This window comes from Mauremys reevesii, linkage group 5, assembly GCF_016161935.1.
Source record: "Mauremys reevesii isolate NIE-2019 linkage group 5, ASM1616193v1, whole genome shotgun sequence".
Taxonomy (NCBI): domain Eukaryota; kingdom Metazoa; phylum Chordata; order Testudines; family Geoemydidae; genus Mauremys; species Mauremys reevesii.
Window position 1 is genome coordinate 34,911,439 of NC_052627.1, and position 26,521 is coordinate 34,937,959.

Here is a 26,521-nt window from a genome sequence, read left to right on the forward strand (position 1 = left end):
TCGCTCATTCCCAAGTCTGCACTATAACAACAAGAAAGAGAAACACAAAAGATAACTGAGGTTCTAGCAAGGGACGTAAAATTCAGGAATGTGACTTGTGCCCGAGAAGAGTGGTAGTTATTGGATTGTAGAGGAAATGAATGTACTACACATACAATATATTTAAATAGGCATCAAATTAAGTTTTCAGGGCTATATTGGAAACTACTCACCTATAGTATTTAAAAATGATTGTCAAACGGGATAGGTAATTAATGTTTGTAGTTGTTTTAGCCAGTGCTAGTCATGACCCTGCACTTCACTAAACACCTTTTTCTCATCCAGAGTTCTTTGTGGTACTGCATGGAAAAGCTTTGTGTTATTTGTCAGAGTTTTTTGATCCATCTAATTTACAAATCATTACAGTCCTAAAAACAGAATTGTTCATCTGTCCTGAAACAGGTAGTGTCAATCAATCCATCATGACCGTGCCCGATTTTGGTACAATGAGGATAGAAAATAGAGTTAGCCTGCAATGCCTCTCTTCCCCCACTGTGATCCCCACTCTACTGATATTGAGAAAAGTAAGGCTGAACAGCACAGAGAGCAAAAATGGAGTAAAAAGCATAAATTGATAAAACCACCAGATTTGTATGTATTTCGGTAATTTTACAATTAATTAAACATAGGTACGGTGTCCATTTGTTGAAGTATATTTGTATATTTAATTATATCTTGGCAGGTTTATGTTTAAACATGTCACTTATTCTGCAATTCTAGAGAAAGTCTGGATCTACCTTTCTAAATATTCATTTGGTACCCACCCATCTTTGGGCGAGCAATTTAACAAGCAAAGAACTAATACTGGGCTAATCCTGCTAGTTATCTTTTTTTATTAATATTTAAATGGACAGCTCTTATCTATCTTTAAATGATTATCAAGGTAAAAAAACTGAATCATTTTCTTCTCTTTCTCTCACTCTTTGCTTTGACCAAAATTCTAGCAGGATATTCACTGGTTTGGGAGAATGCCTAAAAAAACTACACAGCTTTTTTCTAGCCATTGAGAAAGAATACTGTATTTGTGCTCTTTCTCCAAGACTCCCAATCTCCCAAACCACAGGAGTGAGACAATGTGAACATTATGGCTAAAATTTTATACTTACCATCTTCAATTGCTTTAAGAATGTTTAGCCCATTTTCGGTGATGAAAAACCCAGTTCTGACTCTTTGTGAAGAAAGCCATTGCTTTATTATTGCAAGGTCATGTCACAGACTTCCCCCCCATAATTTAGTACTGAAGAGCTGGCAAATACCTTCCTTTGCTGTGGTTAGTACAATTGCCTTGCTAGCCAGCATGCTTAGATAATTGCTCTGTGCCGGAATAATCATAAACTGTATGCTCAGCCTCCACCAGTCCAGTTACTCAGAAAAAGGGTTCCCTTTGATTGATCAGTGTCAAATGAAAATGCGCTTTCATGGTGAATACACTATTTGAGTACTAGTCTGCTTCCCATTTCTTCATATTACCAAAGTACTGTTATTTATTATAGCTTATTCTAGGTTAAGCTTTTCAAATACTGTAGCACTGTTTCAATGGTGGCCTTGTTACAAATGTTCACAGTGGATGAAGAAGGCTGTGGGCCTAATTTTGTGGTGATGCAGATGTTAGAATGAATTACACATTGGGTATAAAATGGGAGTATAATAAAAAATCTACATAGCTTGTGCTGATTTGGCATTTAGTAGGTGACTAAAACTATTGTAATTTATACCATTTTGGTATTTTGTAGGGATCAAATTTACTTTGAAATAGGTAGATGTCACTCTCCACAAAGTCACTGGGAGTTCTGGCCACTTAGTCTGTCACTGAATTTGGCCCCAGGAGTGTTGGGGATAGTGTGATGTAAGTTAGAGTGGGAGGATGAGGGCTGCTTTATCTTGCACCTGCCTCTTAATTGCTTTTCCTGTTTATCTCCCTATCTTTCCCCTTCTGTACCTTGGTCAACAGATGCTTTGGAAATTACAAAATGTAAAACATTGCTACTTGTGACTGACTGAATTTGGGTATAGTTACACAGGCAGAGGCACTCCTGGGTGGAATGGCATTCTTATGTTTACAAAGGCTGATATAATGATTGTACCATTATTAATAATTCAAAAACTTGGCAAAGCTGAAATGTGTGTTCCTTAATAATGAATATTAGTTATGGGACTCTACATATAAGTGATGGAAAATTGAAATATAAGTGTGGCTGTAGGGAATAAAATATTAAATTTAGAAGTACAAATTGCCTTTTAAGTTGCTCAATACACTGTTTTATGATTCACAGTTATTATGCAGCAGTGTTTCCTAATTTGACTATAGTCTGTAAGAGAGCAGTATTATGGGCTCTGCTGTCACTTGCAGAATATTTCACTCGAAGTCCAGAATGTAGTGACTCAATGGGAGAGGGAATGTTTTGTTGCCTAGCTCCTGCTTGAATTGTCATTAGACATTACACTGAAAGCTCAGTGTCATTTCATATTGTAATAATACTTAGCACTTTACCTTTTCAGAGCCAATGAACTAATTGTTCCTTACAATACCCTTGTGAGGTGGATTTAACAGCAATCTAAGAGAGGAAAGCAGTCCTATACCTAATCTGGAGAACATTTGGAATGGTTTCTCATCATTCTTTTTCTTTTCTTTAAAGAAGCAAGATCTGGGAAATGTTGTTGTTGTCATAGCTAGCAAAAGCATGCCTAGAAAAAAAATATTACAGGGGTGGGACAGAAAGAAGTGTTTTCAGTTGAGTCCCAAGTAACTTTATCCCCAAATTACTAAAATTTGAAGCTAGAGAAACAAGAAATGGTAGGCCAGATCTTCATATTTGTCTCTCTTCATGCCAATTCAGGAATGAGACTGCCACTGTTTTGTTCACATCAAATTCTTTGCCATGCCTTCGAGGACACCACAATTAAAGACAAGAAGAATAATCACACTTATTAACTATGGCTGTATTATTATTCATGAAAGTAAAAGAAAACAAAAACAAAATAGAACACACACAGTAAAGGATGGTTGCTTTAGCTACAGTGTTTTCAGTATGTCTCTCTGTGGAGAGTTTCCAACAAAGATTACTCCTTTTGAGATATGCCTGCTCTGGTGGAGATGCTCTTTTCTAGGTAAAATAAAATGAAAGGTACATTAATTCCAAAATTAGTAGTGAGTCTTGTTTTTGTGTTTCATAGATAACTAAAACAGTTTATAGATGGACAAGGAATTTTGTTTTAAAAATAGGTGGCTCTTGTTTGGTTTATCATGAATAATCTTAATAGTTTATGAATAGTCAGGGGTGAATGAACTAAGTCCTACAAAACCCAACAAAATATTTAAATCAGCTACTTAAAAGAAACCATTCAAGAAGTTATCTTGAGAAGTTTTTGTGTAATTCTGAGTTTGGTAAGAAGTTGCTTAAGCATTGCTAGATAACTAATTCCCAGTTAATGGCAGCATTTTATGCTTTCAGTTGCTTCTTACATTAGTAACTGGTTGTAGCATCAAATTACCTTGCTGTATTTATACATAAAACATTTTACTCTCATAGTGTTGACATCACAAAGTTATTATATGAGGCTTACATTTAGATACAATCTTTTGAGATGTATATTTGCAAATATAATCATATGCTATCTTAGGTACCTAAGGAATAAACAAAGATTTTCACCTTTTAAGTGGAAACATGAGGTCAGAGAAGTAATGATAACATTTCCCAACTATACATGTTACCCTGAAAGCTAAATGAATGAAGACGTTAGAGTGCTTATAAAAGAGATTAATCTTAATAGGGACATTTCTAGAATTTTGTATGGTTTTTAAACTGAAGGATTTTCTTTTGACAAAGGGAAGGCATGAAAGAATTCAGTTCTTATGTCTTAGTGTATGATTCTTGATAACAGATTCCTCAGCATCACTTCTCTTGATTAGAGAATAGCCTTACATTCTTTTACACAATTATGTCGTCTCTTAAAATATTAATATTGTACAAAGTTTGGGGGTTTTTTTTGAGATAAGCTCATATCCATACCAGTTGATATCTTATACAAAAAGACATGTCCTGTTTTTCTCTATAAGGCATTCCAGTGAGTTGGTCTTTAGAATAAATATGTTTTGGATTTACAACCCACTATTTGCAGTATATTTACAATTTGCAGTTAGACTCTATTAAATATTCTATGCAAACATGAATTTCAGTAATGAACGAACACATATACATCTTTCAAAAATAAGAAAATCGTACAGAATATTAAAGCAAATAGAAGTTAAAAGCTATATTTCAGAGTACTCATTTGGGTGTAATAAATGTGGTTTTATGGCCATGGAGATGTTATCTTCCCTTGCACTTGGCCTGTCACTAGGTGACAGTGAGCAGAGGTCTCCCATGGATTTCTTAAAAATTCAGTAAAGGCAAAGGCAAATTTGTAATAATCTAACATTATAAGAATAAATTATAATAATGTAATAATTTTTTTAATCAATATTGAGGTCTGTTTCCTAAAACCATTACAAATGGCTGTACTGTTGGGATCTAAAAATGTGGGAAGTAGCCCTTAAAAGTTGCTGGGACAGAAATAGTGAATTTTACTCTGAAAGCACATTTTCACTTCATTGACAGCGTTCAATCTGTGAGAATTGTTCCTCCTGAGTTCTGGACTGATGAACGCTGTTTGTCATTTAAGATGGCCCTGTCATGCAGCAGTTTTCTAAGAATACTGGCTAGCCAGTCAATCGTATTAACCATGGCAAAGGAGAAGGTACTTGCTTTTCGTTCAAAGAAGACTCAGCACTACAGAATTTAGTTGTTAGAAGAGGCATGAATGTTTTGTCTCATGAAATGAAGATTGTGTACTCTTGAGAACAAGATTTGCTTCTTTGCTTAGCTGGGATTGTTGTCATTTTAGGTCATCAAAATGTAAGGAAATAGTTAACTTGTCCCTACAGTGATTATTTAATTAAAATACATATTGTGATAAACAGAGGAGAGCCGATTGAACAGTCAGTTACCATAGTAAGGGTTGCATTATTTCAGGCTTTTGAGCTCTCGTTTCATGCCAGCTACTAGGGCCCAAAGTTTCCCAACAGAGCCTTGCAGTTTTATCACAAATCTTACTATATTTGGTGTCTGTCTTAAAGCCCCAGCTCCTAGAGGTAAGAGATTACATGATAATCTTGGCTTTCTATAATAATTTATATTAATAAGTTTAGCCCTTATGGCTCTGGCAAAACATCTGACAAGATGGACTAAACGAATCCTAAATTCTCAGAAATTAGAAGGCAAATGAAAAGACCACATTTATTGTTTCTAAAAATCTCATTACTTTAAAGCCAATCTCATGACTTTTTTTGTGGCGTGACACAAGATTTTTGAATTCTTGGGATTGCAGGATCCTGTCTTCCTTTAGTCAGAGATGGTTTACATATAGCAATTTTAGTGTCAGCAGCTCTGTCTATTGGGGAGCTTACCACATCATAATCCGGGGGGAGCATTATCTGGATCCTAACTTTTTAACCTACCTGTCTGCCATAAAGACACCTTAAACAGAACACAACTGTGTTCATTTTGGTGATTTGTTTTCACATGTTTGAATTCCCCTTTCAGCACAGTAGCAGTGTCTAGGAAAATTTTAAGGTGAATTCATCGACCTGTCTATCCAGTTCTTCTATTGATGTTCATCTGGACATCTACCAAGATTAAAAATATGATGACAAAGTTATTCCTATCTATCTTCCTAATAGGCAAGAGGCCAGAGTTTAGAAGATGGTGAGTGCAGATGATATTACAGGAAAGCTTGAGCAAAGAGGTTTGGTTTTGCATACAGCTCTGCAGGTTGCAAGATTAGTGGTTATTCTCATTTCATCTGGCAGCAAATTTGATAGTATTGGTCCAATTTCTGCTAAATGTCTCCGATTTCTCCCAGGTTTCATTGTTCCAGTGGCATGAAGCTGTTGTAGGAGCTTATGGTTGGGGTCATGGAGCAAATTGCTTAGGCACGCTTTGGAACCCTGGAACTGTGCACTTCCCTGTTGTACAAAGGTGCTTTTTTACAGAAGAGAAAATTCCTTGCCCCAAAAATTCTTTCAAATTTTCTATGTCTAAGATGCTGTGTGTGTTGGTTAATGAAGGCAAAGTCAAAGAAGCGTGTCTTGCACTTGGAACAGAAAGTGGTGATTTTTTTGAGTTGATTTTTAGATCATGCAGGTGTTCATTCCAGTCTTGACCTGGCCCCCAAGAAAGGTCTGTTTCTGGCATAGATGAGCATTATAGTGGACATCTCTGTTGAGCCTGAGATGGAGTGTTACTATCATCCTCAAGCTTTGATTGAGCAGGTTTGATGTGCTCATGGTAGCATGTGTTGCTGAGGAGAGCTGCTGCTACGTTCTTTACTTGGATGAAGGTTAAGGACTTGTGGCTTTGTGCCCAGGTATTGCATTGTTGTAGTCCAGCTGGCAGGCGATAAAGGTGTATGTAACTGAGGTCAAGTAATCGTCTGCCAGGTTGGGATGGAATTTCCTAGCCAACCAGAGATGGTAGAAATTGTTACTTGCGGGCACTGTTATATGAGAGCTTAGCATCAGCAAAGGAATGCGGAAGCACTTCTAAAATATGGACGGACGTAACCAATTCTAGGTATGTATCTTCAATCAAAGGAGACTCCGTTGTGGCTGCAACTTCTCACAGTCTTTCCCTCTATCAAGTAACATCCTTGCTCAGGTTCAGCTTCAATCAGTGTGAAAGTGTTCATATACATCAGTGTTTGCAGGACCAGACCCTTAATAATTACAGCTGTGTGATACCTCTGAAACAAAATAAGAGCAAAATAAAATAAGAGCCATGCAAGATGTTTGTTATGGACATGAAGAGAGATAAGAGAAATTGTGAAAGACGTGTTTTGTATTATTGTTCCTATATGATTTGGTAGGTTAGTGATAAACCATTATTCAAAAAGAATATACATGTTTTGGCTTAAAATAGAATTAATGGGAACACAACATATGTTCATAGTATAACTATCGTAATGTACTATAGTAGATATACATAAAGTTATTTGTGCTTAAGCATTTGTAGGTTTAGGCCTAAATAATTAGAAGTGAATGCTGTATAATAATAATAATTAATAATAAGGTACCATAAGCTGTTCAAAATATTCCAGTTACAGACACTCCATTGTACTAGTATGTAGAGTGATGACACTTAAATCTAGATAAGACCTTATTCACACTGGCATGTCCATCTTTGTTTAAGGATCCAGGCACTACCCCGTCAACTAATATCCTCTTAGGATGCATTCATACAACTGCTACATCATTAATATTCTAGTTTCTAATACCATCCTTATTTTGTTGAAATTAAAAACTTTGGTACAGAAACTGAAAAGGATGGTTGTTGCATGATTAGTGCTCCATCTTGGGGAGCTTTCTCTTGCCACAAGAAACAAATAACTCACATTTAAGTCAATGGGATTTACTCATATCCTGTACGGTGTGGAATTTGGCCTCAGTAAAAGTTCCGGTTTTCCAGAGGGAATAAATAAATTGCTGTCTCTGCCTCCTCTCCCGTCTCCTGGCCAAAAAAAACATGCAAAATTTGTCACATATTGGGCTAACTGTCTGAAATTCACCAGATACACCTGTTTAGCACATGGTTTTAAAATGAAGTTAGACATTTTAAAACAAAGTGCCTTCAAACAAGGCAAAGAATATTTCTTGCCTAGGATTATGTATATGTCCAGGATGAAGTTTACAGCAAGCTCTTTTGTATTAGAGTGGAAAATGAGTCTGAAAACTCTTTAGATCGTAAAATGCTTTTCATCCTCACTTAACTCCTAAATGGCTGAACAGATTCTTATCTCATTTCCTAATCTGCTTCTGGGCCAAAACTAAGTATAAGAAACTAAAGGCTCAGTCAGATCAAAGCTAATTTTGTAAAGAAAGGCAACAACAACTGAATATCTGGTTCTTGAATGAATGTGCCATCTTTCCATACCTGTAGTGTGTGTCTGAAGTGTTTTTAACACTGTGAGTAATGGTTCATTCCCCGTGGTCACAAAACAATAGTCTGGGAAGCTGGCTAAATGCTTCATTAATTTTATTCAGTAACTAGTACAGAACAGTCTGCTTAGTATTTTAATCTGTATTCAAAACTGAAACTTCTGAGTGCTATGTTTAGTGACTCAGTGCATCTGCAAACAGTCTGAGATTTTTTTTAAATATAGACGTTACGCCTTGAAAGCTAATTGGACACGGTTTTTATTGGCTTTGTCCATGACTGTGTTCAGTATTGGATTTCAGTTATTAGTCTAGTTGTTGTTAATATGGTCAATTAACAGTGGGCTGAATTGGATGTAGAAATAGCATCCGATTATTCATGAGTCCAGTCTCCCTTGCCATGAAAATGCTTTGTGACTAGCAAATCATGGCAAATAGCTACAAGTGTTGTTGTCGGTTATATTAACATGTAATCTAGCACAAGCAGCTCTTTACCTGGAGGAAACCCCTGTCCCCCAAGATTCTGTGCAAAGGGTTACATTTTGGAGTTGCAATTTTTCAGAGAAATCCAGGGCAATTAGGCACACATCTTTCATAAAATTAATGGAATGTGTGGCAGAGACTCTGGGCTGCTCTGAAAATCTCTCATAGAGCTATAAAACACTGCTAACCACTAGAAATTATTTGATTGTTCCCCCCCCCCCTTGTGTGATTGTTGCTTTTAGACTCTATATCCTGGGTGCATATAAAGGATTTTAATTAAATCCTCTCTGTGAGATTTATTGCTATATACTAGGGGTCAGCAACCTCTGGCACGCGGCTCACCAGGGTAACCTTGGACACCCACTACTCTGGATTCCAGTACAGGGACCCTACTAACCGAGGTGTGTTCCATCCCAAAACCCTGCTGTTGTTTCCCTGGGATCCTTCCTATTACACCTCTATCAGGTTTCTTTCTCCACCACTCCTCTGGGTAAGCCCTTCCCACGGGGTTAGGATCCTAGGACTTCTTATGCCGGGCAGCCGCTCCTCAGTTCCGCGGCCGGGCTGGTGCGGGCGCGCCTGGCCCGTGGCGCGCTGCCCCCCCCTCACCACCCCGCACTGACCGTGGAGTGCTCGTATATACCTACACCTTCACCTACCCCTTTCGTAGCAGTTATAGTTATTAGTTGTTAGTTATAGTAGTTAGTTGTAGGTTTTATAAGTCCTTTAGTTAGTTTTAGTAGTTGGTTTACTGTTGTAGTTTAGTTAGTGTTTGTGTTGGCTCGTGCGGTTAAGCGCCCCTTCCCCCGCCTCGCGTGTCTTGCCTCCCTTGTGCAAGCTTCAAGCCTATCGCGCCCCAAAAGCTTTCTGTATCTGGCTGCCGCCAGAGTTGCGTCGGCTGCTTTTAAGCTTCGGAGAACAGGCTTTGTCGACCGCGGGCATAAGCGGGACACCAGCTTACCTTCTTCCACGCGAACCACGGGGGCACGCCGACGCGCAGCACGAGCGCGCTCGGTTCAAGGCGCGCCCCTCACCCGGCGCCCGAGCTCGCACCCCGCCCAAGCCCGGCGCACGCGACCCGGCTTCGAAGACCCAGCGCAGGCCGCGCGCGCCAGCCCACGCCACGGCCCCACGCCACGCGCAGCCGACGGGTGCTTGCCGCCGCCGCCGCCAAGCGTGCCCCGCGCCGCCCCAGGCCAAGACTCGCGCGGCGACCGCTGCCCGTCGTGCCTGCCAGCCGCGCCCGCGCGCCCCGGCCCGCCCCCGGTGCCTGCAGCGCTGCCGCCCGGCGCCGACCGCGCCCGCGCACGCCCGAGCCCGGCTGCGAGCGAAGGCCCGCTGATGGGACGACCGTGTCCGGGCAGCCCACCGGCTGGGGACCCCGGAGTGCTGGCCCTCCACCGGCGCGGGGACCCCACCACGATCGCCGGACCGCGGCCCGTCGAGCTCCACGGTCGTCGGCTCCACCGACGGCCCGCGACCCCGGATTCCCCGTCGGCGATCGGGTCGCCGTCCCGGGCCGTACGCGCCCGCCATCGCGGCCCGGTCGCGGTCGATCCCCGGGCGCGTCCGCGCATCCGATCACGTCGCGCGTCCGCGGAACCCCCCGTCCGGTCCCGCGCCCGAGTCCCCCGTCCCGGTCCCCCGTCGCCCGGCCGCCGCCTCCCCCCGGTCCCCGCCACCGGTCCTCCCCGGTCCCGCTCGGCAGGGCCCGGTCCGCCCGGCCCGACCGCTCCGATCCGCCCGCCCCTCCCCCGCGGGCGGAGTCCCGCGCCCCTCCGCCCACCGCCGCCGGCCGCATCCCGGCACGGCTCGGCCACCTCCGGCGGCAGCCGCCGCCGGCCCCCTGACGGCTCCGCCTCGCCCTCCCGGGCCACCGGCTACGACGCACCTCTCCACACCTGGGTCGACGGCTCATGCCTCCCTGGGGTGCCCGGCGGCAGGGCACGGCCCATCACCGGGGGCCCCGTGCCGGGCGCCCACCCCACGATCGCCCGCCGCCAGGGACCTCCGACCGGGCCGGCCACCTGACCTCCCTGCAGCTGGCACCCTGCCCCCCCTCGGCCCCGCTGACCTGACACCTCCCCCCCCCGCCTGACGGCGCCCTGGCTGGAGGCCATCGGACCGCCACGTGCTGCCGATCGCCCGACGTCGATCAGCGCCGTCCCTGACGGGCCCCCCCCCCCCCCACCCTGACCGACCCCCCTTGGCCCGACCCCCTGGGGAATGACCCCATTACGGGTGGCCGGCGGCGGGGGGTGAGCCGGCAGAGTCTGGGGGCGGCGCCCCGGACTTGGACGGCCGGCCGCTTCCCCGTGACCCCGCTCCCTGAAGCCCTTACAAAAGAACGCTGCGCGAGCACGGCGGCCCGACCTTGCACCCAAACGCTCGGCCGCGCTGCCGACTGGACGAATCCGCCCAGTCTGGCTATACGCGCTAGGCACTGCAACCCGGCCAACCCCACGCTGTAGCCAACAGCCCGTGAATGGTCCAACGCGGCCAAAGCGACGCGCGCCCGGCCGGGCTGCCGGCGGTAGGACCCGCCCGGCCCTGTACCGCCGACCCGCGGCGCGATGGCATCGCCGTCAGGGCCAGGCCAAATAGGCAGTCCCTGGCCCTGTATGCATCTGCATGGTCACATCCCTGACAAATTGGGCAGCGATGCGCCGCATCACTGAGTTCCTAGGGCAGCCCGCGGCGAGGAAGGGCCGGCAGCGTTCGCGAGGCGGGCGATATCGCGGCCGTGGACGACAGGGAGGCTGCAGGCGCTGCTCGTTGACGCGGACGGCGCGCGCGCGGGCCCACGTCACGCTGCAGCCAGGACTGCTCCAACAAGAGGGCCCGGCCAGAGCGGAGGCGCCTGAAGACCGCGCACAGCCGCCGGCGTTGCACAAAAAGACGCTCATGAAGACCGGCCCCAGACCATGCATCTTGGTGCAGCACGCGCGCGACCTTGGCGCCCCTTCAGGCCCGGCGGCCTCCGTCCGCCAGCGTTCCGCAGCGCAGCACGCACGTCCCGACAGGCCCATCCGCATCCACGCAGCCGCGCCAGCCCCGCATCGCCACCCAGGCCAGTAATCGCCGCGGGGGCCTCCCAGGGCCGCCCCCAGTCGCGCCGTCAGGTCCAAGCAGGCCTCCCGTCCCACCGCCTTCCTCCCGCCATGGTTCCCACCTCTCCTCTCTTCCACTCTCCCTTGCGGGTCCCGGTCCTCCCCGCTATTTTCGTCCCTCTCTCCCACCCATAACATCCCCCCTACAGCTCGACGCCTTTTTGTCCCCCTTCCCACCCTTCTCCCCCCTCCTTCCCCCCCCCCTCTCACAACACCTCTTCCTCTAAGAGGTCCAGTCTCTACTGGTCCCCAAGCAGCTGCCAGAGTTCCCCTAGCTCTCAGACAGGGGAATCATCCTAATATTTCTATTTCCTCATCCAGGGCAAGAAAGGAGTTATTCTTCCATCTTCCCCCTGCTGAGCAAGAACCCACCCTCTCTCTTTTCAATTCATGGTCCTCGTTCTTGCTCACCACTATTCCTCTCTGGTCACCTTGATCCGCCCCTCTCCTCTCATTCCTTGAGACTTGCTGCGCACGCGAAGGACGCAGATCTTCAAGACTCTTTCCCCTCTCCCTTACGCCACCTTCGGTTACGCTCGGCAGCGAGCCCTACTTACCATGTCCGCGGCAGTGGGTGCCCACGGCGCTTCGCAGCACGGTGTCTCCAGCTGGGCGTGGCTAGCAGTTCTTTGCCCTCCGCGGGCGTGGGGATCTTCGCATCTGGTAGGGGCTGTCTGTCAGTCAAGGGCAGTGAAAGCGCCAGCCCTTTCGCAGGCCTCGGACTCCTCCTCAATCAGCGAGTTCTCAATGCTCGGTGCGCGCGCCTGCTCTCATCCACTGCGATGCCTGACTGGTGGGCTACTGCTGCGGCATCCCTCATCCCTCGGCCTGGCAGGTCAGCCCCTCAGGGTGGCGGTCATACCTCCGCCCTCCGCCTCGGTCGTCACATGGTCGCGCTCACACCATCGCGTCCGCCTCCCCGACTCCACCTCCGTCACCACGCGCCGCGGCCACAGTCGACCACCGCGCGCGCCACCGCTCCGCCGACGCGACGTCACGGAGCGTGGTACCGACGGTCACTCCCGTCATCTCCGCCGGTGGCTGGGTGGCTCGACCCTGAGATCCTCCACCGTCCCCGCGACCGGCGGCGACCCCGTGCGCCCGCGACTCCTCCCGCGTCCGCCCCGCACGGACGCCACCCGCGCCTCGCCTCTCTTGGGGGCCCACCTGGGCCAGGCTCCCCCACGTCCAAAGCTCAGAGCGCGCCTCAGGCGCCGCTCCCACAGCAATGTCGGCGGCGCACTTGCGTGTCGGCCGTTCGACCATGTCACACTCAACACAACAGCACGGCCCCGCTGGAACTCGCAGGGCGAGCACAACCGCCGAGCTCCTCTGGCAGGGCTCCTCTCCTCGCCCTCTGCCCCCACCTGGCGATCTTCACCTGGCTCTCCTTTGTTCCCCCACGCTCTGCACCTGGAGCGTTTCTTCTTCGGCTCTTCTTCCCTCCAGCCCGCCTCAGCAGGTCGCCATTTTCCAGAGGTGGGAGGTCCGTCCCCACGGTGTCGATCCACGATTTTTCCAGGTTCAGAGTTTCTCTCTTCCCAGGCTTCTTTCGGCACTCGCTCGTTCCGAAGTGTCTGCAGTTCTGCTCTCTCGGCGGCTCCTCGCTCCCCTCCTCTTTCCGCCCTTCCTTTCCTCCTGGCCTCACTCATCTCCTTCCAGGAGCTCCCTCAGCTTCCCTCTCGCTCTGGCTCCCGGCCTGCAGCACCCGTGATACTCGTGGCTGCTGCCTCGCTCCGGCTCCATGGGTACACCCTCACCCTCGAGCTCTCGTGGCTCATCACTCTCGACTCTCCTCCACACCCTCCCCTCCCTCGGGATCTCTCTCCTCCTCCACTCCACCCTCCATCTGACCGATCTCTCCCCGAGTTCCTCCTCCCGCCAGCAGGGTCTGAGAGAGAAGTAGAAAGCCTTCACAGTTACTACTGCTGCTACATGAATGGAGAAGTTCGGTGCGCGCAATGTGAGGCACAGGCCAGGCCCAGCAGCTGTGCCCACCCCTACCATCCCACCATCCCTACCTACCTGGACTACCTCAGGTACCCTGGCGGTTGGGTCTTCGAGAGTCCACTGCGGCCGTCGCCCGTGTCGTCCTTTTCGCCTGGTCGGCGCAGGTTGTCCCATCATCCAATCTCCTCCTTCTGATCCACCTCGCTCGCTTATACCCGCCGCCGGCCGCGACGCCCGACCCCGACCCGCGACCGCCCCGCGCCAGACTCTCGGACCTCTCCTCCCTGGCCCCTATGCTCACTCCTCTCTCCTCCCTCTCTCCTACGCGGCCCCTCCTGGCTCTATAACACGGGGCAAGGAGTTGCCATAAGAGACGCTTTGACGGTGGGCCTCCCTATACCCGTCTTCCACGCTCTATACGTCTGCCCACGGCCCTCACCCGGCCTTAACCCTCACCGGCCTTCCTCCCAAACCTGGTGGTCTCCTTCCACCTCCGGCCCTTCTCTTTCCTCTTCTTCCGCCCCGGGAGCCGCGCTCCACCACGCCCACCCTCCACGCGCTGGCGGTCCGCTTCCCGCAGGCGGACAAGGGCTTTCGGGCCACCCAGCTCTTTCGGCGTCGCTGATCGATCGCATGCGGCTCGCCAGTCTCACCCAAGGCGCTTGCCTCCTGGGATCCCCAATGCATCATGCAATGCAGCGAGCCGTCTCACGTGACTCCAGCTCTCCCCCCTCTCTCTCCGAGGCCAAGCGCGCGCGCCGCGAGCCCGCGCCGCCCAGCCCCATCATCATCATCCAGGACTACCTGGTCCTTACACGTCTCTTCGGTCCACCACCCCTCTGGTGCAGCAGCAGCAGTGCAGCGCAGCGCAGCCTTGAGGACGCGGTTTTCCGCGCGCGCCACTCACTCCCCCACCTCCGTAAGGACCCCACCGCCTAAGCTTAATTGAATGCATGGAGCAATCACCAAGAAGAAGAAGAAAAGTCAAGAAGAGTGACTCACCTGTAGTAACTGGTGTTCTGTGTTCTTGAGAGCCATCCCCCACCTTCCCCACCCGCCTCCTTTCCGCACTGCGGGAAGAGCGGCAAAGGGCGGGGGAGGAGCGGCTGGGGTATATATATAGCGCGCGGCAGCGCGCGCCACTCCAGGCGCCTCGCCGCCGGGGGCTGGAAAAAAAAAAGGAGACGGAGAGAAGCGGCGCGCGCGCACACCTAACTGGAATGGATTGGAGCAACACATCTCGAAGAACACCAGTTACTACAGGTGAGTAACCGTCTTTTCTACTTTCTCCCTGAGTTTCCTCCTTTTCCCTCTCTAAACTCAGAGTGTTACTACAGGCATCCACGCTGAAGCCTCCTTCTGCCTTAGCTTCCGGGCCTTATACCAGCCCCATCTGCTCCTGTCTAGCTGGGTTCCACCCTCAGTCAGTGCTTGCCTATCAAGCCTAGCTCTCCCTCAGGTGTGGACTATCAGCTTACTTAACCCCTTCTGAGTCACATGAACCCTTTCTGGGGTGAATCCCATCAATGTTCTCAATGGCTTCAAAAGCCTGTTTTTAAAAATGTATAACATCATTTAAGAAGGATGTGGATAAATTGGAGAGAGTCCAGCGGAGGGCAACAAAAATGATTAGGGGGCTGGAGCACATGACTTATGAGGAGAGGCTGAGGGAACTGGGATTGTTTAGTCTGCAGAAGAGAAGAATGAGGGGGGATTTGACAGCTGCTTTCAACTACCTGAAAGGGGGTTCCAAAGAGGATGGATCTAGACTGTTCTCAGTGGTAGAAGATGACAGAACAAGGAGTAATGGTCTCAAGTTGCAGAGGGGGAGGTTTAGGTTAGACGTTAGGAAAAACTTTTTCACTAGTAGGGTGGTGAAGAACTGGAATGGGTTACCTAGGGAGGTAGTGGAATCTCCTTCCTTAGAGGTTTTTAAGGTCAGGCTTGACAAAGCCCTGGCTGGGATGATTTAGTTGGGTTTGGTCCTGCTTTCAGCAGGGGGTTGAACTAGATGACCTCCTGAGGTCCCTTCCAACCCTGAGATTCTATGATTCTATGATCATTTAAGTCACTTCTGAATTTGGCCCATAGTTCAAATTGCATCAGTTTTGAATGTTCCTAGCCTTTAAATACACACAAGCAAGGTGTTTTCACTTGTTAGTTGGACTTGCTTTTTGTCCTTGGCTTGCTACCGTAATTCTCCTCAGCAGCAATGAGGAATGGAAGGTTCTAATATTCCAAACCAGTTTTCCGCAGACATATAGTCTTGAAATATGTCTTTGCTGGGAAAATAAAAATTGATCCTTAACAATTTTATGATCCTGTTTGTCCCTCGTTTCAAGCTCCTCTGGAACAAAGATGGGAAAAAACAAAATTTTCCATAAAACAGGCTACCCACTCTTACTCTGGAGGCCCATCAACTGGTTAATGACCAGCAACACTGAGTGTATATCTACACTGCGAAATTAGGTCAAATTTATAGAAGTCGTTTTTTCAGAAATCGTTTTGATATAGTCAATTGTGTGCGTCCCCACAAAAAATGCCCTAAGTGCATTATGTCAGCGGACTGTGTCCACTGTACCGAGGCTAGCGTCGACTTCCAGAGCGTTGCGCTGTGGGTAGTTATCCCACAGTTCCTGCAGTCTCTGCCGCCCATTGGAATTCTGGGTTGAGATCCCAATGCCTGATGGGGCAAAACCAGTGTCGCGGGTGATTCTGGGTACGTCGTCCTCCCCTTCCCCCCCCCCCGGGGAAAGCAACGGCAGACAATCGTTTTGCACCTTTTTTCCTGGGTTACCTGAGCAGACGCCATACCACAGCAAGCATGGAGCCCGCACAGCTGACTGTCACCGTAAGTCTCCTGGGTGCTGGCAGACGTGGGACTGCATTGCTACACAGCAGCAGCTCATTGCCTTTTGGCAGCAGACGGTGCGTTACGACTAGTAGCCATCGTCATCTTATTCCTGGGTGCTCTTTTAACCGACTTTGATGAGGTCAGTCAGGGGCACCTGTGCAGACATGGGAGTGACTCAGCGAGGTCATTCCCATCTTCTGCCGAGCACCCAGGAGATGACGATGGCTAGTAGTCCTACTGCACCATTTGTTGCCACCCTAAAGATGTAAAAGATAGATGGAGTGGATCAAAACAAGAAATAGACTCGATTTCTTTTGTATTCATTTGCTTCCTCCCTCCCTCCGTGAAATCAACGGCCTGCTAAACCCAGGGTTTTGAGTTCAATCCTTGAGGGGACCATTCTGTGTGACAGTTGTTTGTGTTTCTCCTTGATGCAAAGCCACCCTCTTTGTGGACTTTAATTCCCTGTAAGCCGTGTCATCAGTTGCCCCTCTCTCTGTCAGAGCAAACAATCGTTTTGCGCCTGTTTTCAGCCCAGAAGCCATAGCACTGGGATCATGGAGCCCGCTGAGATCACCACGGCAGTTATGAGCACTGTAAACACCATGCGCATTATCCTGGAGTATATGCAGAACCAGAACCTGACAAAGCAAAACCAGGCGAGGAGGCGATGGCAGCATGGTGACGAGAGTGATGAGGACATGGACATAGACTTCTTACAAAGTACGGGCCCTGGCAATGTGCACATCATGGTGTTAATGGGGCAGGTTCATGCTGTGGAACGCCGATTCTGGGCCCGGGAAACAAGCACAGACTGGTGGGACCGCATAGTGTTGCAGGTCTGGGACGATTCCCAGTGGCTGTGAAACTTTCGCATGCGTAAGGGCACTTTTTTGGAACTTTGTGACATGCTTTCCCCCGTTTACGGTGGGGTGGGAGGTTGAGGCAAATCGCCTGGCCGCTGATTATGTGCAGCCAGACACCAGGGCGGTTAGAAGAGTGCAGGAGGGCATGGTGCGCATCAGAGACGCTTTGAAAACCAGTTTCATGACTAGCCAGGCTACAGTGTGAAAGTTCTTTTTGTTTCTCCTTGATGAGTCCCCCCTCCCTCCGGTTCACTCTTCTTCCCTGTAAGCTAACCACCCTCCCCTCCCTCCTTCGATCACCACTTGCAGAGGCAATAAAGTCGTTGTTGCTTCACATTCATGCATTCTTTATTAATTCATCACACAAATAGGGGGATAACTGCCAAGGTAGCCCGGGAGGAGTGGGGGAGAAGGGAAGGACAAGGCCACACTGCACTTTAAAACTTATTGAAGGCCAGCCTTCTGTTGCTTGGGCAATCCTCTGGGATGGAGTGGCTGGGTGGCCGGAGGTCTCCCCCCACTGCGTTCTTGGGTGTCTGGGTGAGGAGGCTATGGAACTTGGGGAGGAGGGCTGTTGGTTACACAGGGGCTGTAGCAGTGGTCTGTGCTCCTGCTGCCTTTCCTGCAGCTCAACCATATGCTGGAGCATATGAGTTTGACCTTCCAGCAGCCTGAGCATTGACTCTTGCCTTCTGTCAGCAAGCTGACACCACCTATCATCTTCAGCCTGCCACCTCTCCTCGCGTTCATGTTGTGCTTTCCTGCACTCTGACGTTGTCTGCCTCCATGCATTCTGCTGTGCTCTGTCAATGTGGGAGGACAGCAGGAGCTCAGAGAACATTGCATCCTGAGTGCATTTTTTCATCTTCTAATCTTTGCTAGCCTCTGCGAAGGAGAAACATTTGTAGCTGGTGGAGGAAAAGGGAGAATGGTAGTTAAAAAGACACATTTTAGAGAAAAATGGGTACGCTCTTTCACGTTAAACCTTGCTGTTCACATTACACAGCACGTGCTTTCATTACAAGATCGCATTTTGCCTCTTGTATTGAGGGCCTGCTGGTTTGGTGTGAGAGATCACTCACGCTTCACCTCTCCCCCCGACCGCATGGCTAACAGTGGGGAACATTTCTGTTCAGCCACAGCCAAACAGCCGAGCAGGAACGGGCACCTCTGAATGTCCCATTAATAAAAGTACCCTATTTCAACCAGGTGACCATGAATTACGTCACTCTCCTGAGGATTACACAGCGAGATAAAGAACAGATATTGTTTGAATGCCAGCAAACACCAGGACCATACGCTGCCATGCTTTGTTATGCAATGATTCCCAACTACATGCTACTGGCCTGGCGTGGTAAAGTGTCCTACCATGGCAGACGGAATAAGGCTGCCCTCCCCAGAAACCTTTTGCAAAGGCTTTGAGAGTACATCCAGGAGAGCTTTATGGAGATGTCCCTGGAGGATTTCCGCTCCATCCCCATACACATTAACAGACTTTTCCAGTAGCTGTACTGGCTGCGAATGCCAGGGCAAATTAATCATTAAACACGCTTGCTTTTAAACCATGTGTAATATTTACAAAGGTACACTCACCAGAGGTCCCTTCTCCGCCTTCAGGGTCCGGGAGCACGCCTTGGGTGGATCCAGGGGTTATTGGCTCCAGGTCCAGGGTGAGGGACATATCTTGGCTGTTGGGGAAACCGGTTTCTCCACTTCCTTGCTGTGAGCTATCTTCAATCTCTTCATCATCATCTTCCTCGTCCCCAAAACCCTCTTCCGTGTTGCGTGATTCTCCATTGATGGAGTCAAAGCACAGGGTTGGGGTAGTGGTGGCTGCAGCCCCTAGCATGACATGCAGATCATAATAGAAGCGGCATGTTCGGGGCTCTGGTCTGGAGTGGCCGTTTGCCTCTCTGGTTTTTTGGTAGGCTTGCCTTAGCTCCTTAAATTTCATGCGGCACTGCTTTGCGTCCCTGTTATGGCCTCTGTCCTTCATGCCCTTTGAGACTTTCTAATTTTGGGCATTTCATTTACTGGAACGGAGTTCAGCTAGCATGGATTCGTCTCCCCATATGGTGAGCAGATCCCGTACCTCCCGTTCGGTCCATGCTAGAGCTCTTTTGCGATCCTGGGACTCCATCATGGTCACCTCTGCTGATGAGATCTGCACTCACCTGTACCTTGCCATGCTGACCAAACAGAAAATGAGATTCAAAAGTTCGTGGGCCTTTTCCTGTCTACTTGGCCAGTGCATCTGAGTTGAGAGCGCTGTCCAGAGCGGTCACAATGGAGCACTCTGGGATAGTTCCCCGAGGTCAATACTGTCAAATTGCGTCCACACTACCCGAAATTCGACCCGGCAAGGCTGATTTCAGCACTAATCCCCTCATTGGAGGTGGAGTAAAGAAATCGATTTAAAGAGCCCTTTAAGTTTAAAAAAAAAAAAAAAAAAAGGCTTCATCATGTGGCTGGGTCCAGGCTTAAATTGAGGTAATGCTGCTAAATTCGACCTAAAATCATAGTGTAGACCAGGCCTCAGTTTTAAACAATCAGCATTTGAACTTTATCCCCTACTAAAGACACTACATAAGCATCTTTTGTCAGCAGAGGAAATTGAAGAGGAAGAATATACCCAAAGAGGACTTGGAATGAATCAGTTTGTAGCTGGTCTAAGGACAGTTTTATGCATACATAATTATGTGCCAAATAAATACTCTGTTTTCCCACATTCAGGCAAGTTACTTTGTTAATGAGCAAGGAGCAGAATGAGAAAAGATGCTTTTTGTTTTGAAGTAAGTTCTGATTGTTTTTGGGTTTTTTTAAAGGGGTGGGAGGAGGAGTCCGGAGCCACAGAGCAAGTCTGCATGTGGTATAACATGAGGAAACAGTGACATCAAATATTATCCACATAAAAAAATTACCTTTTACAGCCATCCGGCTTTTGCACTTATCAACTTTTAGCATCCAAAAACCTATTTCTCTACATGCCAATATTCATCATGCACATGATCCTGGAAACTACGGCTGCCTAGGAGGTAACAATAAATGTATGAATGAAATAGTGGTCTAAAACTGTGCGGAAAGAAAAGCAAGCAAAGCCACTATTTACAAAATGCCCTTCTAAGTAATGAAGACAGCATTTTGACCCACATGAAAAAACCTGTAGAAGTCGGTAATTTACTGAAAGACATTAATATAATTATTACTAGCTGTGTGAGATACTTGTGACTTTTGTTTTAAAATTACAGTGGTTCGACTTTTTACTTCTGACAGAAACCCATTAACTATCAGAAGAAACCTGGTTTTATTAAGAGTTCAATTAAATGCTCCATAAACAGATTATCTCATTAAATTGGGAAGGACACACTACAAATTACTTTTTAACTGCAAATAGCTGACTCTGAAAAAATATTATCCAACAATATATGAATGGATGTCTTTTTCTCTCATGTTACTAGAAAAGATGTAACACTCTGAATAATTGCAATTATGAAATCATATATTTTATGTGCTGGGCTATATTAAAATTTAAAACATGACTCAGAAGATAATCCCAGAATAAAATGTAGTATTACAAATTATTTTTAGAAAGGTGTATAGCATTCAGAGCTGTGAAAAATTCATCTTAATTTGTTTGCAAACCTTTTGGCTTTGTTTTCAGTTTCTCAGTTCATTTCCTCATCCTTCCCCCTCCCCCCCCCAAAAGAAAGTCCCGGAATTTTAGTTTAATATTGGACTTGAACCCGACAAAACTTAGATCAAACCTATTTTATACTAAACTTGTAGAAATTGACAAGTTTTTTCTTGGTTTTCTGCTTTCTTCTTTTCTTCCCTCCTCTTCAGGCCCTTCCCCCTTCATCGAGGAGCAGCTGTTCTAATGAATGGAAATGGGTTTGGGAGTCAGGAGATCTGAATGATATTGCTTGTTCTGCCACTGACTCACTATGTGATCTTGGACAAGTCATTTAATTTTCCTGTGCCTTGGTTTTACCCATCTGTAAAGGATAATACTGCTCCACCATTACAAAGTATTTTGAGATCTAGGGATATGAATGAGAAATCTCCCCCTCCTCCCCTTGTGCTGAAGTAGTACTTTACTCCAACAGTTATCCCATTGAAATCAGTAGGCTTGCTGATGGAGTAAGGTACTGCTCAGTATTAGTGCCAGGTCCAGTCACCCTTACTATATAATTATTTATTTACCTTTTCCAGCTTCTGGAAGAAGCGGTGGGGGGCCAGTGACTTCTCACCTCTGACACTGGGTAGCAGGGAAGGGGAACTTTTCGAAGAGGAAATTATATCTACTCCCATCATGCTCTCCTCCTCCCCAAATACTCAAGAAGGATCTTCTCCCCCATAGATTTTGCAACAACAGCACTCAAAAGTTCCCTTTCTACTCCTGCTTAACCTTACTTTGAGGCTGAAAACAGCTCGCTTGTCTCCACGCTGTTATCATTATATCAACTCTCATTGTCCTAAACGATTCAAATTGGAGAGTAGGAGGTGGGTCTTTCCCTCCACCTGTAACTTTCACAATAATTAGAGGCTGCTTCCCAAAACCCTGTTTTTTCTATTGCTTTTCACGGAATGAAGCAGTGTGTCTCTAAATCAAAAGCATTTCAGTCACAGTAAAAATTCTGCTGACATAAGCAATAAAGTAATTGTATAGGGCCATTTGAAAAACTAACACTAAGGATATCTCTTTGGCCTTAACATCTGAAGTGTTTGCAGATGCAAGACTTGGGCCTGTTCTGCCTCCCACTTAACCATGAGATGATTTGATGTCTGCAGAACCATCACTATTTTTCTTTTCACTGCATCCTTTCTACTTCCTACTATTTCTTCACCCCATTTTCTCCACTTTAATGTAACTCGATCTAGGTGGTTTTACCACAACATAGAGTTGTAGAGAACACTGACGGCCATTACAAGCACTCAGGCTGATCAAGAGAGTAAAATTTTAACCAGTCCCAGGCAGAATGACCACATATCATGCTTAGAACTAAAAACATGTTTGTATGAAACAAATTATAGAAAATAGTGTTCTGCAATGTACATTTGACACCTCAGGAAAAAGGGAAGATGATAGGCTGGCATCACTACAGACAGGTCCGTTAGTTTTGAGTGGCTTGCTTGAAAAATACATCTTCCTTGTGCATTTTCTGGTTTCCTGATGTTTGTGAGGGTTGTGGGCATGTTATTTACTGTGTTTTGAACTTTAATGTTCTTAACAGATAACGTGCTCAAACTACTGATGGCAGCAGGTGCCTGCAACCTTAACTTGACTTTATCAAAGGGTGTGTGAGCATGTAGGTGTGTTGCATTTGTTATCAATTATTACTGTTCACATGAGGTTCTGGTGCAACACAGCTATTCTTGAAAGTGAAAATCAATTAGCATTGAAATGTAAATAGTCCATTGGTAGCTTTCCTTTCCATCACTGTACCTGTTTGCCCTAATTGGCCCCTCTTTATCATCAGTGAAAAAATTTAATTGCAGTTCTCCATTGATGTTGCCTCACCTTGATAGTGTAAACTCACCAGGTTTGCGTTCAGTGACAAGAAAGAGGGCAAAAGAAAGCTTATTATAGGGATCATGTTAGCTAACCAGTATGAATATCGCCAAGTAGAGTATGTCTATCAGAAACACAGAGAGCTATGTTGTGCAATACACTTAGCATATCAAACATGTTCAAATAAAGCTCCATCTTAAGAGTAAGAGATTAATATTTTTCTAAGACAGTGTGTTACTTCGTGAGCAGTCTGAATGATTTTAGACTTGAAATACTCTGCTTGATTGAACTAAGGCATTTTGAAAGTGTTTTAAATTTGTCTCACACAAAGACAGAATATGTATTTACATATATCTGCCTGTATATAAATGATAAACATATTTAAATTTAACCACAGTTTTACGAAGCCTTCTAAAGATAATGTATACATTGGGAGTTAAAAGTACAATTGTGTTTTAGTGGCCATCTGCCTATGGATGTCATTTGTGTTTCATACAAAAAAAAATAGTGGTGCGATGTTTGCTTGTGATCCTGCAAGGAAATTGCTTGGAAAACTCTGCATCTTAATAATTTTGGATTGGTGTGGCAGCAGAAGATATTCCTTGAAAGTTCATGCACTCAGCACTGGGGCTTAATAAAACTCAAAGACTGTAATATTCCTGCAATATGCAATTTGTATGGAATGGTAACTTGCAATGGGGGCTGAAGAACAGAAAATTTAGAAATCTGGCAGTAGGTTTGAGTTTTGTTAAGAAAATTGGTGCAGTGCTTAAAGAACGATTCAATGTTTTTTATTAACAATAGATGTGCTTTCTGAAGTAAAATGAAATTAGTGGGTATATTTTCCACAGATTTTAAAAGCTATTGCACATTTGTATGCTGAAGCCTGCTTTCTATGAACCTTGTTTGTAATACAGTTTAAGGCATTAACTTATTTCCCTAATTCGGTCAACCTTCATTTTCAATGAAAGAAACAATTTTTCAGACGGCGGATAACACTCTCCTTGCATCATTATGTCTCTTAATAAAAGAAGCTCATGTTCACTATTATTACTTTAAAAACTATTTAGCTGAGGACCCATGCTTTACTTTAATACACAGCACTGAGAAAAAAGCTGGAGCCGACACTGGTCGTGATAAATCTAAGTTAAGTACATTCAGAATCTCTCAACCATGCATTTTAATTGTTAGAATTGTACTGCTTTATAATACTAAAAAGTTTCTCTGTCTGAATTGAAAAAAGAAGGTTTTCTGGCTCTGGTTCTAAGACTCGCTGATCTTCTCTGCTCACTATATGTACACAGAGGAACACAGCTCATTTGAAACAGTTTGCTAGCTAAACCAATTACATGAATAAAATTGATCCAGAATTTTCCTTTATTGCAGATAATGACAGCTTCATCTTTTAAAAAAAAAAGACTTTACAAAGACAGCTTTTCCATCATGTTGTGTGAGGATTTAAATTTAAACTTTATTTTTGCGTTGTTATAGAATGATAGTTATTATCCTTTGCTGGAAATCACTTTCAGATGAAGGTGTTTTAAGTAACACTTGAAGATTCCTATCTCAAAACTCATGAAAATAAAATGTCACCTGGAAAGAAAAGATTACACAGTGTAATACAAAACTGGTGAAAGAGCACTAGTTTTTATGTAGTTACGCTATTTGATGGAAGAAACATTTTTTTAAAAAGAACTGTAGTTATGCAGTCTTGACTTCATGGTGTACAACAATGCACAGCAAAGGAGAAAAGAGAGCATAGAAGCTGATCCTGCAGGCCTAACTCATAAGTGGTACCACTAACTTCACATAGGTACTCATGAGAGTAAGGTATGCATGATCGCCACCTTTGCTATATTTTATTATTTGCTCTACTTAGGGTTGCCAACTTTCTAATGGCACAAACCCAAACACCCTTGCTCTGTCTCTGCCCCACCCCTTCCCCACGGACCCGCCCTGCCCTGCCCATTCTCTGAGGCCCTGCCCCCACTCACTCCATCACCCCTCCCTCTGTCACTCGCTCCCCCTCCCCCACTCACTTTCACCGGGCTGGGGCAGAATGTTGAGGTGTGGGATGGGGTGAGAGCTTCGGCTGGAGGTGCGGACTCCGAGGTGGGGCCAGGTACGAGGGGTTTGGGGTGCAAGAGGGAGCTCCATGCTGGGGCAGAGGCTGTGGTGCAGGAGGGAGTGCGGGCTCCAGCTGAGGGCGTGGGCTCTGGGGTGGGACCGGGGATGAGAGGCTTGGGGTGCAAGAAGGGGCTCAGGGCTTGGGCTGGGGTGTGGGAGGGGATGCGGGGTGTGGGCTCTGGGCAGGAGTTTGGGCACAGGAGGGGATTCTGACCTGGGGCAGGAGGTTGGGGTGCAAAGGAGGTTTGGGGTGCAAGCTCCGGCCAGGCAGTGCTTACCTCAGGAGGATCCCAGAAGCTGCCTACATGTCCAGCTCCTAGATGGAGCCAATGGGAGGTGCGGAGCCGGCACTCAGGGCAAGGGCAGCATGTGGAGCCTCCCTGGCCGCCCTGCAGTTAGGAGCTGGACATGCTGGCCGCTTCCAGGAGTTTGTGCAGCGCTAGGGCAGTTAGGGAGTCTACCTTAGCCCCGCTGCGCCATAGACCTGACTTTTAATGGCCCAGTCAGCAGTGCTGATCGGAGTTGTCCTAAACCGGACATCTGGCAACCCTAGTTCTACTCTTGCCATTGTTGAGCAGAGACTATAATAATATAGATCACTACATTTCCTCCATTCTGAAGTTATTATATACTTCGAAAAAGAGAGTCTAGTTTCTTGTAACTAAAAGTAAAGAATATCTGACACTGTACTGTGACGAGTCAATGAGATATTATTGATGCTTGCATTGTTGTGGGGTTTTTAATTTGGTGGAACTTTATTACAGCTGCTGTACTATTGAATCTATAAGGAGAAGTGATTTCAGCTTCTTCACAGCATGAAATAATGTTGAGGCATGATTTTCAATAGGACAGTAAGACCTTTATGCAGAAATTTATGCAAAAGCTTATGTGAATTTATTGCTTGTTAGACACAAAAGTGTGCCCAATTATTTGGAAACATGCACCTAGAGAAGTAGTACATTATTTTCTATCATGTTTCTTTCTGTTTTGACTCTGTATGCATGTATAACACAGAAGTGAGAGACTTCTGTGTGAATTAACCAATCAGTTATGTTGTACTGCCTTGTTTGTTGACCATCCATGCATGCTGCAAGGCCCACTGATACTCACATGGATTTGGGGACAGGGCAGGTTGGCATAGTGATAATTGGAGGCGGGAATGAGACTGTTTGAAGGGACTAATACGTTGAGCATGTTTTCTTATTCTGGATATTTTTTATGCGTCCTTTAATTATCAATATTATATATTTTGCACAAAGTGGCCATAGCAAGAAATGGGCATTTTAAAAAAATAAAATATGCATAAATACATTTTAATACATGTCAAGTCATTTGTAAAACATCGGTCTAAAAGCACTACTTAATCATGTGGTAACCTTTTGTACAATAGATGTAGATGCATGAAAAAGTGAAAAATGGTGATGTTTTTACTCAGGATTTGTCATCAATTTCTGCTGACCGGCAGCCCACCCTCACAAATCATGTCAATGTAGATATAATTGTAAGTTGGCACACAGAAAATAGCTGATGAACAATAGAATATAATACAGCATTTTTATTATTAAGGTAAACACTTTAAAATTGTGTGTGCTTAACCTAGTAACACTAATT

At 46.5% G+C, this 26,521-nt stretch overlaps 1 protein-coding gene across 4 annotated transcripts in view; it reads left to right on the forward strand.

Annotated features, from left to right (window-relative positions):
• PPP3CA (protein phosphatase 3 catalytic subunit alpha) overlaps nt 1-26,521 on the forward strand; it is a 320,675-nt gene that overhangs the window by 190,917 nt on the left and 103,237 nt on the right. The gene's annotated exons all lie outside the window — the stretch shown is intronic.